This window comes from Ambystoma mexicanum, chromosome 14, assembly GCF_040938575.1.
Source record: "Ambystoma mexicanum isolate Mex_15411 chromosome 14, UKY_AmexF1_1, whole genome shotgun sequence".
NCBI lineage: Eukaryota > Metazoa > Chordata > Amphibia > Caudata > Ambystomatidae > Ambystoma > Ambystoma mexicanum.
The window spans coordinates 92,124,537-92,139,546 of NC_090940.1; the positions used below are offsets into that span (position 1 = coordinate 92,124,537).

General features: G+C 44.8%; 1 protein-coding gene across 1 annotated transcript in view; it reads right to left on the reverse strand.

Moving 5' to 3' along the window:
* The window catches only part of SLC39A9 (solute carrier family 39 member 9), a 304,084-nt gene that overhangs the window by 90,099 nt on the left and 198,975 nt on the right, over positions 1 to 15,010 (reverse strand). The window lies entirely within an intron of this gene.

A 15,010-nucleotide genomic window follows, 5' to 3' on the forward strand; every position in this document is an offset into this window, starting at 1 on the left:
GAACCGAGAAAGAACAGGAACTCCAAAGTGTCGAGGCGCGCCGAGATCTCCGAAGCGAACACGTTCGCGGAAAAAACAGAACTGAGGCTATGGGCGTCGTGCGTCCTACTTAGATCATCCAGTGACGTCGGCTGTCGGAGGAGGTCCTCGAGGGCGGCATATCGACATCATCGACGCAGGACGCAGACGCTGAAGATTTTCCAAGGCAGCAAAGCTGTGGTGATTACTGTCACAGATATGGAATACGTCGGAGGACCCAATCCCCTCGAGATGTATATCCAGGGGAGAAAACAAAAGCAGCAGTCAAGCATCTTTAGTTGTTTAACCCTTTAGATTTGTGTTTTGGTTTTTCTATAAATGTGGTAGGCTAGTTCAGGATTTGGGCTAGGGACTAATTAGTTGATGGGCATCTGTTACAATAACATAGTCTGGGGGATTATGAGTGAACGGAAGGTATGCCTAATGGGGATGCATTGATAATGAAGCCTACAATCATGTACTACCAGGTGTAGTCTCTGGATTTGTGGCAGAGGACCTGTGTGACCATTCCTTTTAGGATAGTTCTGTGGAAGATTTGCTATGTAGGCCTTTTGTTAAACATGATCAAAGGAATCAAATATTTCATAGAAGGAATTTTTTTTATATCTTTTACCGTTTCTGAGATATAGCCTCGTAAATGATTGCTACTTCATTGCAAACCTTAGACTGTATGCTCATTAAATTAAAAGTTTGAATGATTTGCAACTTTCTTGTTGAGATATAGCATTAATAAAAAAAATACAATAGCTACTAACATTTGAAGAGAGAAATTAAGGTTTTACAGGTCTCAGAGTTCATTTTCAAAATAGTTATCACACAGCTCTTCGTCACCATCACACTTACAGTTCTGTGCACCTTAGTGACTGAGCCCGGCATTTGCCTTTGACGCATGCACACCATACCAGCTGTATGAGTGTGGTGCACATTGAAGCATTCACATACTAGGAGAATATCGATTCTCTGCCTTCTGCACCCGAATTGTGATGGCTCTGGGAGATTCGGGTGTTGTTGATCAGTGCATCACCACTCCATCACCACTCCATCCAATGAAGATACACAGCATTAGAGAGGATCTTGTTGGTGGCAGATTTTCACTTTGCATCGCTTTTTTTGTGTACATCCACCAACGCAGTTGATCAATGTCCCAAATCTTTGTTCCTGGCGAGTAGACTGGACAAAGGAATTGCTCTACCATTCATTTTCCTTCTTAAATTCCTCTGGACATCCACGTCTTCCCAAAGCTTCATTTCTTTTTCTGAAGTCTTGAAAACTTTGCAGGCAGATAGTTTTCCTTTCTACGTAAAGCACCCGGTAACATCACACCCTAAAAGAGCAAGATGGCCTAGTAATGCCTGCACTTTACTTTGTAGGGCCTAAGCAGAAGCACACATGTTTGAGATCTATCAATCTTCTATTAGTTGTAACTCCTGTGACAAACATGCTGTCAGATGGGAACAACAGTATCATTGGTATCAGGTGAAAGAATGTGGAGGATAGTAGCAGGACGACCAGATAAAGGGAGAAGGCAAAAACACTGCGAAACCCAACCACCATACTTTCAGCCCTCCTCAAAAACATGGATAAATATGAACCTTAATAAGGATTTGAAAGATTCTTTATGAAAATGTCTACATAACTAGGCAGGGGAACCATCCCTCATGATACTACAAGTATACATTTATACATGTCGAGGACAGTTTGCATTTTGAATCACTTCAAAATAAATTTCAACACAAAACAACTCTTGTAATCTGAAAATGTGCATTTTCTGTTGGTGCAAATTGGAATCCAATAATTTCACCAATTTAACTTTAAGTATTGGGTAGTCTCAATACCAGGAGACCCCAATTTGCAGACAACTAGACTACACCTGACTAAACCATCATTAGGACTCGCCATCGGTTGCTCTAAGACTGCTATCTTCACACTCTATTTTTGTGTCTGCCTCATGTATACTTTCAATGTCTCACATCATTACATCTGATGACTTAGTGTCATTCCTTCAAGTGGCTACGAGGCTTCTTTTTCTCCTCTGTGCATGCAGAATAGCTTTGTTAGGTAAGCTGTTAACTCATCTTTAGTTTTAGAATGCTATTGGAAGTTTCTCATGGAAAAGAATTTAATATTTGTAGAATCTGTGATTTTGTACCCAACAGTTGTTGCTTTTCCTTAGCATGGAGTTATTGACTGAATTCTTTAATAGCAAGGAACCAAATGCTAAATTCATCATACTTGAGCAGATAAGGTTCTATTTTCTTGTTGAATCTAATTTCAAGGCCATGGCATGTCTCCACATATGACGGTTTTTGCAGTGCTTGTAATTCTGCCATTCCGTCAAGAACAGCTGCTGAATAGGTGGGTACAGAATCTGTCCTCAGTAACAAATTAAGAGACATATGTCATGTTGTTCTAAACGACTGCATCTAGTTCCTTCTTCCAGTATCTTCATCAGCTTGCTTTTGTTTGCAGCTAAAATCGTTGTACCATCTAAGTTGAATATTGTAAGAGGTACTGCAAAGAATTTGTAATTACTCAAGCAATCATGTAGCTCAATGGCAGTTCGATGGCAGTTCGACTTTGTGAAGCAATCAGCAAACGTGTGAGGAAAGAACAATCTGCCTCGAACTTCACTATTGGGTCTAACACTTGTCTCAACAACTTTGCATGCACTTTTACACAGCTGAAAGTTCTTTCTTCATTGGTGCCCACAGGCTACAACAGTGATTCAATACAGTCTTCAAAGCCATTGTACATTTTTGCACCCTTTTTCTATCATTCTTGATGTGTCCTGAATTTTTTCATCAAAAACTGCCTTTGGCACGATGCCGAGTTATTTTCCAACATTATTCACAGGATTAGCCAATGTCATGATCGAGATGTAGATCGGTTGAACATCATTCTTTTGACATGTTGCTTTGGATGCGGTTAGCTGGTGATGTTTTGACCATTCTTAATCCGATTCCTACAATTCGTTTTGCTTCTGCAGACAGCCAGGACAGCTAAAACAAATTGTGCTAGAACTGGTTTCTTTTGAGTAATATTAACTACACCACCAAGTACTTTCATTGCCCTGTTTTAATGTTCCAGAGCTTCATCTGAAACTAAAGCACAAACTGGTACTTTTGTATTGCTTACTACCCAATTGTCCTTGTGAAACTCACTTCACAAGTCGTAGCATTTGCTTTCAAGCCATTCAATTTCTGCCAAGTACCATGCTATCATACTTGCTTGGTTAATCAAATCGAGGATGAAACTGTTGAAGTGATGCGAGGTGTAAATCCTAGTTTGCACGTCGAAGGGAATCTGATAAATAAAAGCATTGTGTCCACCATATGAATGTGCTGAAGAACAACTCTGCGTGGTGTTTTTTTTTCGTGAGATTCTTTAGCCTCAATTGCTTCCATTTTGACAACACATTCCAATTTTTCAGAACTATCACAATGTAATTATGGAAGGATTTTGTTTTGTGGGAATCCTCCATTTATAAACTTTTAAGTAACGTCTTAAGCTCAGGTTCCACCCTTCCCTTGATTTCAACCTGCGCTTTGTAAAATTAATTGATGATGCATTTGAAAAGTGCAAGCCTTCGTGACGTGTTTTCTGCAACTGCTTTCCTTGCGCACTTCCCTGATATAATCTTCAGCACAACATTTGCATCATAAAGTACAGTTAAGGTGGCCTCAATGCCTGTACCATCCAAGGAAGAACCAATAGCTCGAAGTATCGCAATTATTATATTTAGCTCACCTGCTCTAAGCATCCAGTTCTTCGACAAGTCTTTTTAGCTATACCTAATTTTAAAACAGGCTTTTAAATGCCAAGAGCCAATGTTACAACTGTTTTTGATTCTGGGGTGACAATAGATGTTATTTTCTCCAACTTCTTCATGAATGTGAGCTGTGTGTGTGGTGGCATCTACGAGTGGGAGTACACTGACTCTAGTTTCCTTAGTTTGAGGATCACTTATAATGGAATTGTAAGCTGACCCAGTCGGAACTGTGGTGAGCGGTTCCGACAGTCTAACATTCATCAGTCTCGGTTTCCTCAGTGAGATGAACAAGTTACTTGCCAACTGGTAACGTTCCTTCGACTGGATGTTCCTCCAACGTATTCCACATCTATGACATTTAATGTCCACAGCTGTGCACTTCAGAAACATTTTCAGCATAGGGCATCCTACGATGACGTCGGGTCGATGTCCCTCGAAGGCCTCCGTCGAAGGCGAAGTCACCTGATGTTATAAATAGGACGCACGGCGCCCGTAGCCTCAGTTTAAGTTTTTTCCCTCAGAACGTGTGGAACCAGTCTCATGCCTGCTTGATAGCACATAGCCTTGCGGAAACGGAAGCTGCAAATCACATAGGACATTTTCCAGAGGGGCAGGCTGGGAGGGCGATGTGGAACACATTGGAGGAACATCCAGTCGAAAGCACGTTACCAGTTGGTAAGTAACTTTTTCTTCGAATGGATTGTGTCCTCCAACGTATTCCACATTTTTGACAGACTATCAAAGCAGTACCAGTAAATGGAGGGAAAATAATTTAAAGTACCCAATCAGATTGCAGAATAAAAAACTGCCTTCCCAAAGGCCATATCCTGACCATGGATCGTATCCAGGGAGGAATGTTTGACAAAGATGTGGAGCGAAGCCCATGTAGCGGTATCACAAATATTCCTTTTTTTTAAACTTTATTTACACAACATCCATAACAAATCCCAATACAATCAGCGTATATCAAATAACACATGAAAGAAAAAACACAAGAAAAGCACAAAATTTTACACAGTACTATGTACACAGCGAGATATACAATACCCTAAATCCCCAACATCTCAAATACATCTCTCAATTACCCCCCACCCAACAACTATAATGTCAATTTAAAACAACTGCAAAAATCTACCCCATATTTTCTCAAACAAAGCCAATTTACCAAGTCTCCTATACATCACTCTCTCCATATTTCCATGCATCTCAGACAACCACGTCTCCAGATTCAATGTCAAAGCATTCTTCCAGTTCCTCAATATAACTCTTTTACCAGTCATCGCCCCTCTGAACAACCACTTCTTCTCACTTTGAGTGAGATCATCCAAAGACTCATGACTCCCCAATATGATCACACTAAAATCCAAGACCGGGAGACCAACAATCACTTCATCACACACACATCCAATCTCACCGCAAAACAGTCTCACCAGCCTAAAATCCCATAGCAGATGTTGGTTTCAGCCTCTACCCAGACATCCTGCAAGTCCTCCACAAATGGAACCAAAAATTCTGAAAAGAAAGCCAGGTGGTATGCCCTGAAATTCGGCACCCCAAGACCACCCCTATGCAATGGCAATTGTAACTTCCACAACTTCAACATCGGGGGCTTCCCATACCACAAGAACTCCTGCAGCATCCTGTCCAACTCTCTCCAAAAAGTCTCAGGGAACATCAAAGGGACCATACTCAAAACATAAGTCATTCTCGGGGTAGATATCATCTTTAAGGCATTCACCTTACCCCACAAAGAAAGATTCAAAAGACTCCATCTCTCAAGGTCCGTCCGCAAACCACTACACATGACCCGCGCATTTTCCTTAACCATGTCCCCCATCTCTGGAATAAGCCAAACCCCCCCCCCCCAAAAGTACAGCAATTTATCTGGACACCACCTGAAGCCTAAGTCCACCACAAACCTATCAACAGAATGTGTCAAAGGCATAATCTCTGATTTCATCCAATTCATTTTGTATCCAGAACAATGATGAAACTCCGCCATAACATCCATCAATGACGGTATAGATTTCTTAAGATCACTAAGGACTAAGAGTATGTCATCCACAAACAGCCAAATCTTCTGTGCTATCCCCCAGCACGAATGACCAACCACGTCCTCGGCCCTCCGGATAAACTCGGCCAGTGGTTCCAAAGCCAACACAAACAGAAGAGGTGACAGAGGGCACCCCTGCCTCGTACCTCTCTCCATTTTAATCCTCCCCGACCTCATACCATTGGTGACCACCTCCGCAGTTGGCTCACTATATAGTAACCTGATCCATGAAATAAACCTCATACCAAAACCCATCTTGCCCAACACCGCGTAGAGGAATTCCCAATTCACTCTATCAAACGCTTTCTCCGCGTCCAATGACAAAACAGCACTATCCCCCTCCTGACCACTCGCTTTCGATACAATACTCAAAATCTTCCTAATGTTACTGGAGGTCTTCCTACCCGTCACAAAAGCAGATTGATCCACATGTATCATGGACAGAAGCAGACTCTCCAACCTGCAAGCCAGCATTTTCGCCAGAATCTTATTATCAACATTAACAAGACTAATGGGCCTATAACTGGAAGGCAGAGTAACATCGATATCAGAGCATGTCGAGTAGTCTCAGGAAGTAATCCGATGGTCAACGACTCCACATACATATCTAGCAACAATCGTAAAGCCGAATCCAGCAGCATCTTATAAAACTCAGCCGGGAACCCATCCGGTCCTGGGGCCTTCACGGCATTCAACTTACCAATCGCCATCCTAACCTCATCCAACGGAAAATCCTCCTCCAACAACTCCGAATCATCCACATTACTCCTAGATAGGCACACCTTCTCACAAATATTCCTAGTAGCCACGCCCCTAGTGGAATGAGCTTGCAGCCCTTCAGGAGGGTCCTTAGCCGCCAATCTGTAACCTTCCGTAATGGTGAGGATAATTCGCCTGGACAAGGTCTGTTTGGTAAGAACCTGGCCCAATCGGTGGCCAGCATATCCTACAAAGAGTTGATCATCCACTCTGACCCTGGACATCCTAGAAATGTAAAAACTCAGAGCTCTCCTAGGATCCAACCGATGGAGTCGCTCCTCTGCCTTACCAGGATGAGGAGGAGGGTAGAAAGATGGAAGAACCACCTTCTAACGCAAATGAAATTCAGATACTTCCTTAGGTAGAAAGAAAGGGCGTACCCGCAGTACAACCCTGTTCGTGTGAAACACAGTAAAGGGTGGCTCAGATGAAAGTGCCTGCAATTCACTCACTCTGCGAGGGGAAGTAACCGCAACCAAGAACACAGTCTTGAAGGTAAACAACCTCAAAGGACAGGAGTGCAAAGGTTCAAACGGAGCACCCATGAGAAATTTCAAAACCAAATTTAAATCCTACACCGGCACCTGGAAAGGGGACGGCTGGAATACATTAGTCAGTCCTTTAAGGAATTGAAGGAATCTTAAAGCAAGAACATTCTTCAGACGAGCGCTTAAAGATAGCTATAACAAGGGGGTTGTCCTACTCTCTATGAATCTAAGGAGTGCACAATGTAAATCAAGTGCACACTGGTTTTTAGACCCTTTTGGGTGCACGTACAATTTGGGCGACTGTTGTTGGAAACAACATGCTTGCTGCTGACAGACACATACCTCAAACTCGTATAAGAATTTCAGCTTTTAATTATTAGTTAGCTGATGCTTTTTTTCTTTTTGCAAGGAATTTAGGTTTTTATATATACATGACAGTACATGATGTCCATTGTGGTAAACAAACACGTAGTTATGTTAGAAATTCACTAAAACATAAATACAAATGACATAGGGTGTGGATCATCCACTCATATATTTTACAGGCAACTTGTTTGTAAGTGGAATGTCCCATGCCATTAGGTGTAGAAAACACGGGATGAAAGGACAGATGGAGGAGATGTTGGTAGTAGGTCTCCTATGCCCGGCTAAAGTCCGACCTCATATATATGAGTGCTTAAAGATAGACAGCACCGCCAGGTAACCCTTAATGGTACCCACTTGAAGGCCCCTGTGAGCCAAAGAGAGAAAGAAAGACAAAACCATAGGAATGGAGCACTGAAAAGGATCAACATTGTGACCGCCGCACTAGTCGCAGAATTTACGCCAACGGTGCAGGGATTTTGTTGCAGGCCGCCTGGCCGAAAGCAACACCTCCATCGCGTCATCCAGGAGGTCCCAATCCTTATTCCTCAACCTTTCAGATACCAAGCGTGAAGATTAAGAGGCCTGACCTCTGTAAGTGATTTCAATCCAGCACTCCAACTAAGTCAATGCCTAGTATGGGATGTCAATGGAAACATTTATGTATATATTTTTATGTCAAAAGTTCTTTTAATTCTGGATGATGTACCCTTATATAACGCCCCTCTCTTCGAAATCCCCCGTCTCACTGAACCAAGAAATAGGTTTGTTTTGCAAATTAAGAGATTTATTTGAAGAATTGAACAATATATAGGTTACACTTATGAATATAAATAATATCTGAATATCACACTTATGAATATGAACAATGATCAGCAATGGGTAATATTACAATATCAACAATCTCGCTAATCAATTGGGAGTTGGAATAGGAAGAATAATGTAGTAGAGAATACTTTGTATGGTTCAAGAAATTGCAATGATAGGAAAAATACAACACAGACATAAGACTTGATGTGACTTCAATCAAAGACAAGGTGATCACTCTTTCCCCCTGTCACTACTCACTCCCCCCAATATGCAACATGAAGATATGGAATGAGGGCACACAGGTTTCAGGAATAACAATCAACAATAGCAGTTTCAATCCTGATTTCCCCCCAGCAAGCTTAGAGAGAACAGTAATGATTTCAAAACAGGTCAATTGCTTTTAAATGTAATATGAAGTGATAGGAAAAATGCTAAAAATGATTTTAATTCGCTAAATAGGATTCAGAACTAGTGAGAGTGGCTTTGGATTGGTTCAGGTCAACACTAGCAGATGGAAAACGAAATTCAGAAGTTGAAAGCAAGATTCCGCGTGCGAGAAACGCGATTACGGAAAAACTATAAGGAACTGGAATGGGTTCGTTTGAAAGCTGAGGATGGTAGCTTCAAAATGACGTTTAAATTTCGTTCAAGAGTTACAGAGGTGTTAGTGAAGGTAGATTTTTCTCAAAAAGGTCAAGATTTCAAATAGAAAGATGCGCTGTTGAAGATTTAGAACAAAGATTTCTTAACACGAGGGAGTCTATGGAGCCGCAAACTACACGGACAGCACAGCCACCTATCCAGAGGCGCCTCCGGATGGTTTCTATCTGCCTGAGACGATTGCCTTTCTCCAGAAATTATATATTAGCGCCAAGATGCTTATCACTACAATTATCACAGGATTATGTGGAGGAAAGAAAGATTTAGGATAGACAAAAGAGATTCAATAATGCAGTTATGGATATATTGGAACGAGTTGGATGGGATTACTTAATACAAGAGAGGACTATGGGCAGTTCTATGCTAAATACTTACAACTATGGCTTTGGAATGGAATGGGCCCATCAAAGATCTGGTCAAAGGTTTGGACTGGACTTCGCTCGCCACCGGACAGGATTCAAGGCACCTGGACTCTGCTCTCAGCAAGGCACTCGGGTCTGTGCAGCCTCTTGTAGTGGATCTGACGGGTTCTGGGTTACAGCTCTGCTGGACTGATCTGGATCTTGGGTTCTAGCAAGGGTTCTTGGCCAGAAGTAGCTAACACAGCTCAGCCAGGCTGTTGAATGGTTTAAGCCCCATGGAAGTTTAGCGGTTAAATTCAGGTTGCTAGATTTTAAAGGCCTGCTGAAAAGGGATCAGCTTTTTGGGTTAGGCCTCTGCTTCAGGGTTCTGGAGTCTGGATCTTCCTGTAGGGTGCTTCACCAGTGGATCAGTTGATGAGTGAATGTCTGTCTGTGTGGTTCCTCAACAGTCCCTATTTATCCATTTTCCAAAGTGGGTGGGGAGGCGGATAGTCTATGCCCAACCCTCTAAAGATCTGATAGGTCAAAGAATTCCCCCTCTCCTGATTTGAGAAAGGAACAGTGTGTCATGATGTGTCATGTTTATGGCTTAGGGAGAAAACCTCCCCTTTGTCTCTGTACATTATATCTTATTTTTCATAAAAAAACATATTTCCAATATCACAAACTTGTTGATAATACATCTACAAATCACAGATTGCCTAAGGTACGTTTCTGTCCAAATCTCGTCTTACTACGAGTTTTGGTTCATAAATGACAGTTTTTCGCGCATTTGGTTGGTTACACATTTTCGGATCTGTACAATATTTTACACATACACGCACATACCCTCTGGGCATATTCCTGTAATTTTTCATGTTCCTAGCATAATCACAATAGATACCATATTAAACAGTTTGAGGTTCAGTCTTAGAACATCGCACAGATTTCAGATTAGTTTTAAACTGAGCAAATTTTTCATTTTAATACCTTATAAATCCCATATTTTTATCAGTTCCGTACAATTTGCTGCAAGTCTTTTTCAAAAACATAAGGTTACTTTAGTTTCCAATCCACATTTCCAGTCTGGCCCGCCTCGAAGCTTGGCTGAGTCAGAGAGTCACCTGAGCTTCTTCCTGCCAGGGCAGTTGATATCAGTCAAACCCGAATTAGCATTTTCATTCAGCTCAAGAGAGTCCTTTGTCTACACTCAGAGCAACCTGCCAGAGTGCCCCTCGCAGTTCCTTTCACACCAGCCTGCCAGTTTCTTAGCAGAGAGCAGGGGGAAGATTCCTTTGTTTGGGAGATGGTGTGGAATGTCTTTGAAGCTCAGTGTTCCTAACTTGAACTTTTGAACACAATGTCTGAAATTGTCTTGTCTTAAAATATAACTTACATTTTTAACAAATACATCCACCAATGTCTTAATTCAAGCCTTTTTAAAATATAGTTTTGAATTGTCTCCACCTCTTAGGCTTCTGATAGCAAGTCTTTCTTTGGCATACTTTGAGTTCAATGTCCAACTTTACACATGACAGGTTTTAGAAAACGCCAGCTTCTGACAGAGGTGAGTAACGGTATTACACCCATTTTTGACATATTTCTCCAAGCAAGCAATCTTCAATGTGGATTTTCTTCTGATAAGTGTACTTCTGTGGACATTGTATTTAGGTGAATTCTTGAAGTAGAATGATGTTTAACACCCAACAAGGAGGTTGGGTCTTTTGGGTGTTTTGTTAGCCATGTTTTTTGCAAATTTGACAACCAAGAAAACAGATTTTCATGCAGCTCTGTGTTTCTTTGGCAATCAGCCTTTCTTTGTAGGCAGCCAAATGATGGGTTTTGGCAGTGGTCTCCTGTGTTAACACTGAGATAGGCAAAAGTGGATGGCGGCCCATTTTTCAGATTTTTACTGCGCACTTTTGGGTGATTTTTAGCGAGCAGCATCCTTTACGGCAGCCATTCTGATGTTCCTGATGCAAGCAATGCACAGGAATGTTGCAGAGCCTGGACTAGTGGGTTGAAACATCCCACACCTCTGGATGGAGAACCTGACCTCCGCCACCCCCATGACCAATCCACCAAGAACGCGTCTCCTAAGGCTCCTCTCGGAGGAAATTCCCTTGAGCAGAATCTCTCGCACTTCCGGTTGACACTGGTGGTGGAGAGATCCACTTGTGGGGTGTTCCCCAAAGGGCAAAGATCTCCTGAAGGACTTCCTGAGCCAACTCCCACTTGTGAGAGATCGTGCTCTGCCTGCTCAGAGCATCCGCCGACGCATTTTCGTCTCCGACCAGATGAACTGCCGAGATGGAAATTCCCTGCTGGATGGCCCAGAACCAGAGCTGCATTGCCTCTCTGCACAACGGGAGTGAACCTACCCGCCCTTTTTTGCTGAGGTAATGCATGGCCACTGTGTTATCCGTCATGATCAGGACACTCTTCCGCCGTACAGAAAGCAGAAAAGCCTGCAGGGCTAGCCTGACAGCCCTCAGCTCTTAACAGATTGATGTGGAGTTTGGACTCCAACGGAGACCAACGACCGCTGGCGGTCAAGTCGTTGGCATGAGCGCCCCATCCTGTGAGGGAAGCATCCGCCACTACAGTCACCTCCGGCCATGGTTCCCAAAACGGTTCCCTTCGTTGGCCCACCACAGAAGATCCTGGGAGACCAAGAACGGAATCTGAACAGGATCCGACATCTTGCCTGAGAACTGTGACCACTGCATCTTGAGAGCCCATTGCCAGGATCTCATCCGCAGCCTGGCCTCTGGATCCCGAAAAATGCAGGATGCCCCGAGGTCGAGCAACCTTAAGAATTCGAAAGCCGGGAGACTCTAGACATGTTGAAACTTGTCCACCATCTGCACAATGTGATGAGCCCTCACCTTGGGAGGCGAACGATTCCCCAAGGACGTGCCTAGCACAGCCCCAATGTACTGGAGCTGTTGGGAAGGTGTCAGATGCAACTTCTTGAAATTCAATGAGAAGCCCAGCCTGCGGAGGGTGCAGCAGGTGAGACTGAGGTGAACCAACTCTTGCTCAGGAGAGCGTGCCCGGATCAGCCAGTCATCCAGGTAGGGGTAGACATGAATTCCTCCCCTCGCCTGAGGTATGCTGCCACCACCACCATTAGCTTGGTGAAGACCCGCGGGCGGCGGTCAATCCGAATGGCAGGACCCAAAACTTAAAGTGCGAGTCGTCAGCCGCAAACCTCAGGTACTTTCTGTGCTACGGATGAATCAGCACATGAAAGTAAGCATCCTGTAGATCCAGAGACACTAACCAATCTTGACGTTGAAGGGTCTGGAGGACTTGAGAAAGAGTAACCATCTTGAACCTCTCCTTCCTGAGAAGTTTGTTCAACCAACGCAAGTCCATGATGAGTCTCACTCCTCAGTCTTTCTTTGGAATCAAAAACTCTGGGGGAATACCATCCCTTGTTCCTCTCCGCTACAGGCACCAGTTCTATAGCACATTTCTCCAGCAGCGTTAAGATTTCCTGCGCAAGGAGCGGATTCAGAAGCTTCAAAGAGTTTCCCCGGTGGAGTGTCGTGAGGCCGCTAAAGGAAGGGAAGACAGCCGTGGACTATGGTATCCAGAACCCACGCATCTGAAGTAATGGCTCGCCATTCTTCGAGATGCTGAGACAGTATGCCCCCAACCGGCGAACCACGGGACATGGCCTCATGACTGTTTGGAAACAGCTGCGGCAGCTGCCTGAGCGGCTTTGGCACCACAATTTCCGTGACTACCCCGGGTACTTTTTCACTGGCGGCCCCTTTTGTTCTACCGAAGGAGGAGTAGTAACGAAAAAAACCTCCCCTCCGTTGCTGTCCCCTAAGACAAAAAGGCGGAGGTTGACGCTCAGCTGCGGTTAAAGATTTAGCTGCAGCTTTCGAGGTCTGCAACCTCTCAAGACTCTTGTCAGCCTTGCTGCCAAAACAAAGGTGCGCCATCAAAGGGCATGTTCAGAAGAGGGGCCTGCACATCCGGAGAAAAACCAGACTTCCGCAACCACGCAAATGTGCATATAACGGTGCTCGCAGCCATGGATCGGCTAACACTGTCGGCCATATCCAAACTCGACTGAAGGGATTTGCACATGGCATCCTTTCCGTCTTGCACAATAGCAATGAGCCCCTCCCTTTCTTCCCCCTCGAGAATATGCTCAGCCGCTAAAGAAACAGTTCCAGAGTGTGTGAGAACCTTGCCAAGGCACAAGTGGAGTTGACGGATTTCAAGGCCATGCTCCCAGCAGAAAATACCTTCCAGGCCCAACCGGCGAAGCACTTGTCGTCCCTATCCGGAGGGATGGTAGGGTACGCCACCTGCCCCGAGGTGGCTGTAGATGCCTGAACCATCAAACTCTCAGGAGTGGGGCGAGTAGATAAATAGCTGGGGTCGCCAACGGAAGGGCGGTACTTCTTTGTCAAAGATTTATTCACAGCCAGTAGAGATTCCGGGGACTGACAAGCAGCTGCCACCCTTTTCTGTAAGGCGAGATGAAAAGGTAAAGCCAGGTCAGAGGACGGACCTTGATCTAAGATGTCCGTTCGATCATCCTGCACAAAGTCTTCAGGAGGAGTGGACCAGCCCAGATTCTCCGAGACCCTAGCCATGAGCCTCCTGTCTGAAGACTGCGCATGAGCCCCAGGCTCAGGCCTACCAGATTCATCTTCTGGAGAAGTGTCCAACCCACAGGCATCATGGAGGGTCTGTCTCAACTCCTCCAACTGACTGTCTCCAGAAAAAAGTGGAGCTTCATCAAGTTCACCAGGGTCCTCAAACTCAGACCTTTCTTCCTCTTCATTTATGTCAGCCAGAGGGAGTTGAAACCCAGGCCTGGTGACAAGAGGGCCTGGAGTCCAAAACTGGCCTCACAGACTTTGCTGTAGCCTTCGTAAGAGGATCCACCACATCGGGGTACTCCTAAGGCACATTTCTGGTAAATATCCCTGAAGGCGTTGAAAGCGCCGAAGGCTTTGATGCCTAGAGCATTGACAACCTCGACGTTGAAATCGCTGAAGGCTTCGGCGTCGACGGTGCCGTGGACTCATAGGATGTCACAGCATCGACGTCCGAATCGGTCAGATATGGCGCTAACCGAGTCGACATCGAGCCCTTAGCAGGTTGCTGCGGTCTCGCTGGGGACGAGGACTGAGACTTAGAGGCATGTCTCTTGGGACTTTCCAAAAACCTTGTCCAAACGGGACCTCTTAGGCTCCCGAGTCGTGGCGCGGACCCGAGCCCGAAGCCGTGTGAGCCGTGGTACGAGACCGTTCCTTGGCGGCTTCGTTAAAAGGCATGACCGGAACTGTGCCCTGCGATTGAAATATCGCCAACATCTGCTCCTTAAAAGCAGCACATTCCTCCAGAGTCGAGGACTTCGTTGGGCATGCCACTTTCCTCGAGGCACCATCTTCCCAAGAGGATGGAGAAGGCGAATGGTGACGCCGCTTCCTAGAGTGCCAGGACGAGGAAGAACAATGGCGGGAACCACTCCGGGACAGAGATCCCCGGGCCTCCTCCCGATGCGGAGAGTCACCCCTCGAGTCGTTGGTGGAAACCCCCTTTTTGGACGATTTAGATTTACGGGACTTAGGAGGCTTAGAACCCCCATCTACCCGGAGCTTCCCCTTCCGCTCCCGCAAGGCCTTGGCAGTCAGCGACTGGCATTTTGAGCAGTTGTGGCTGTCGTGAGACTCGCCCAAGCACCACAAACAAA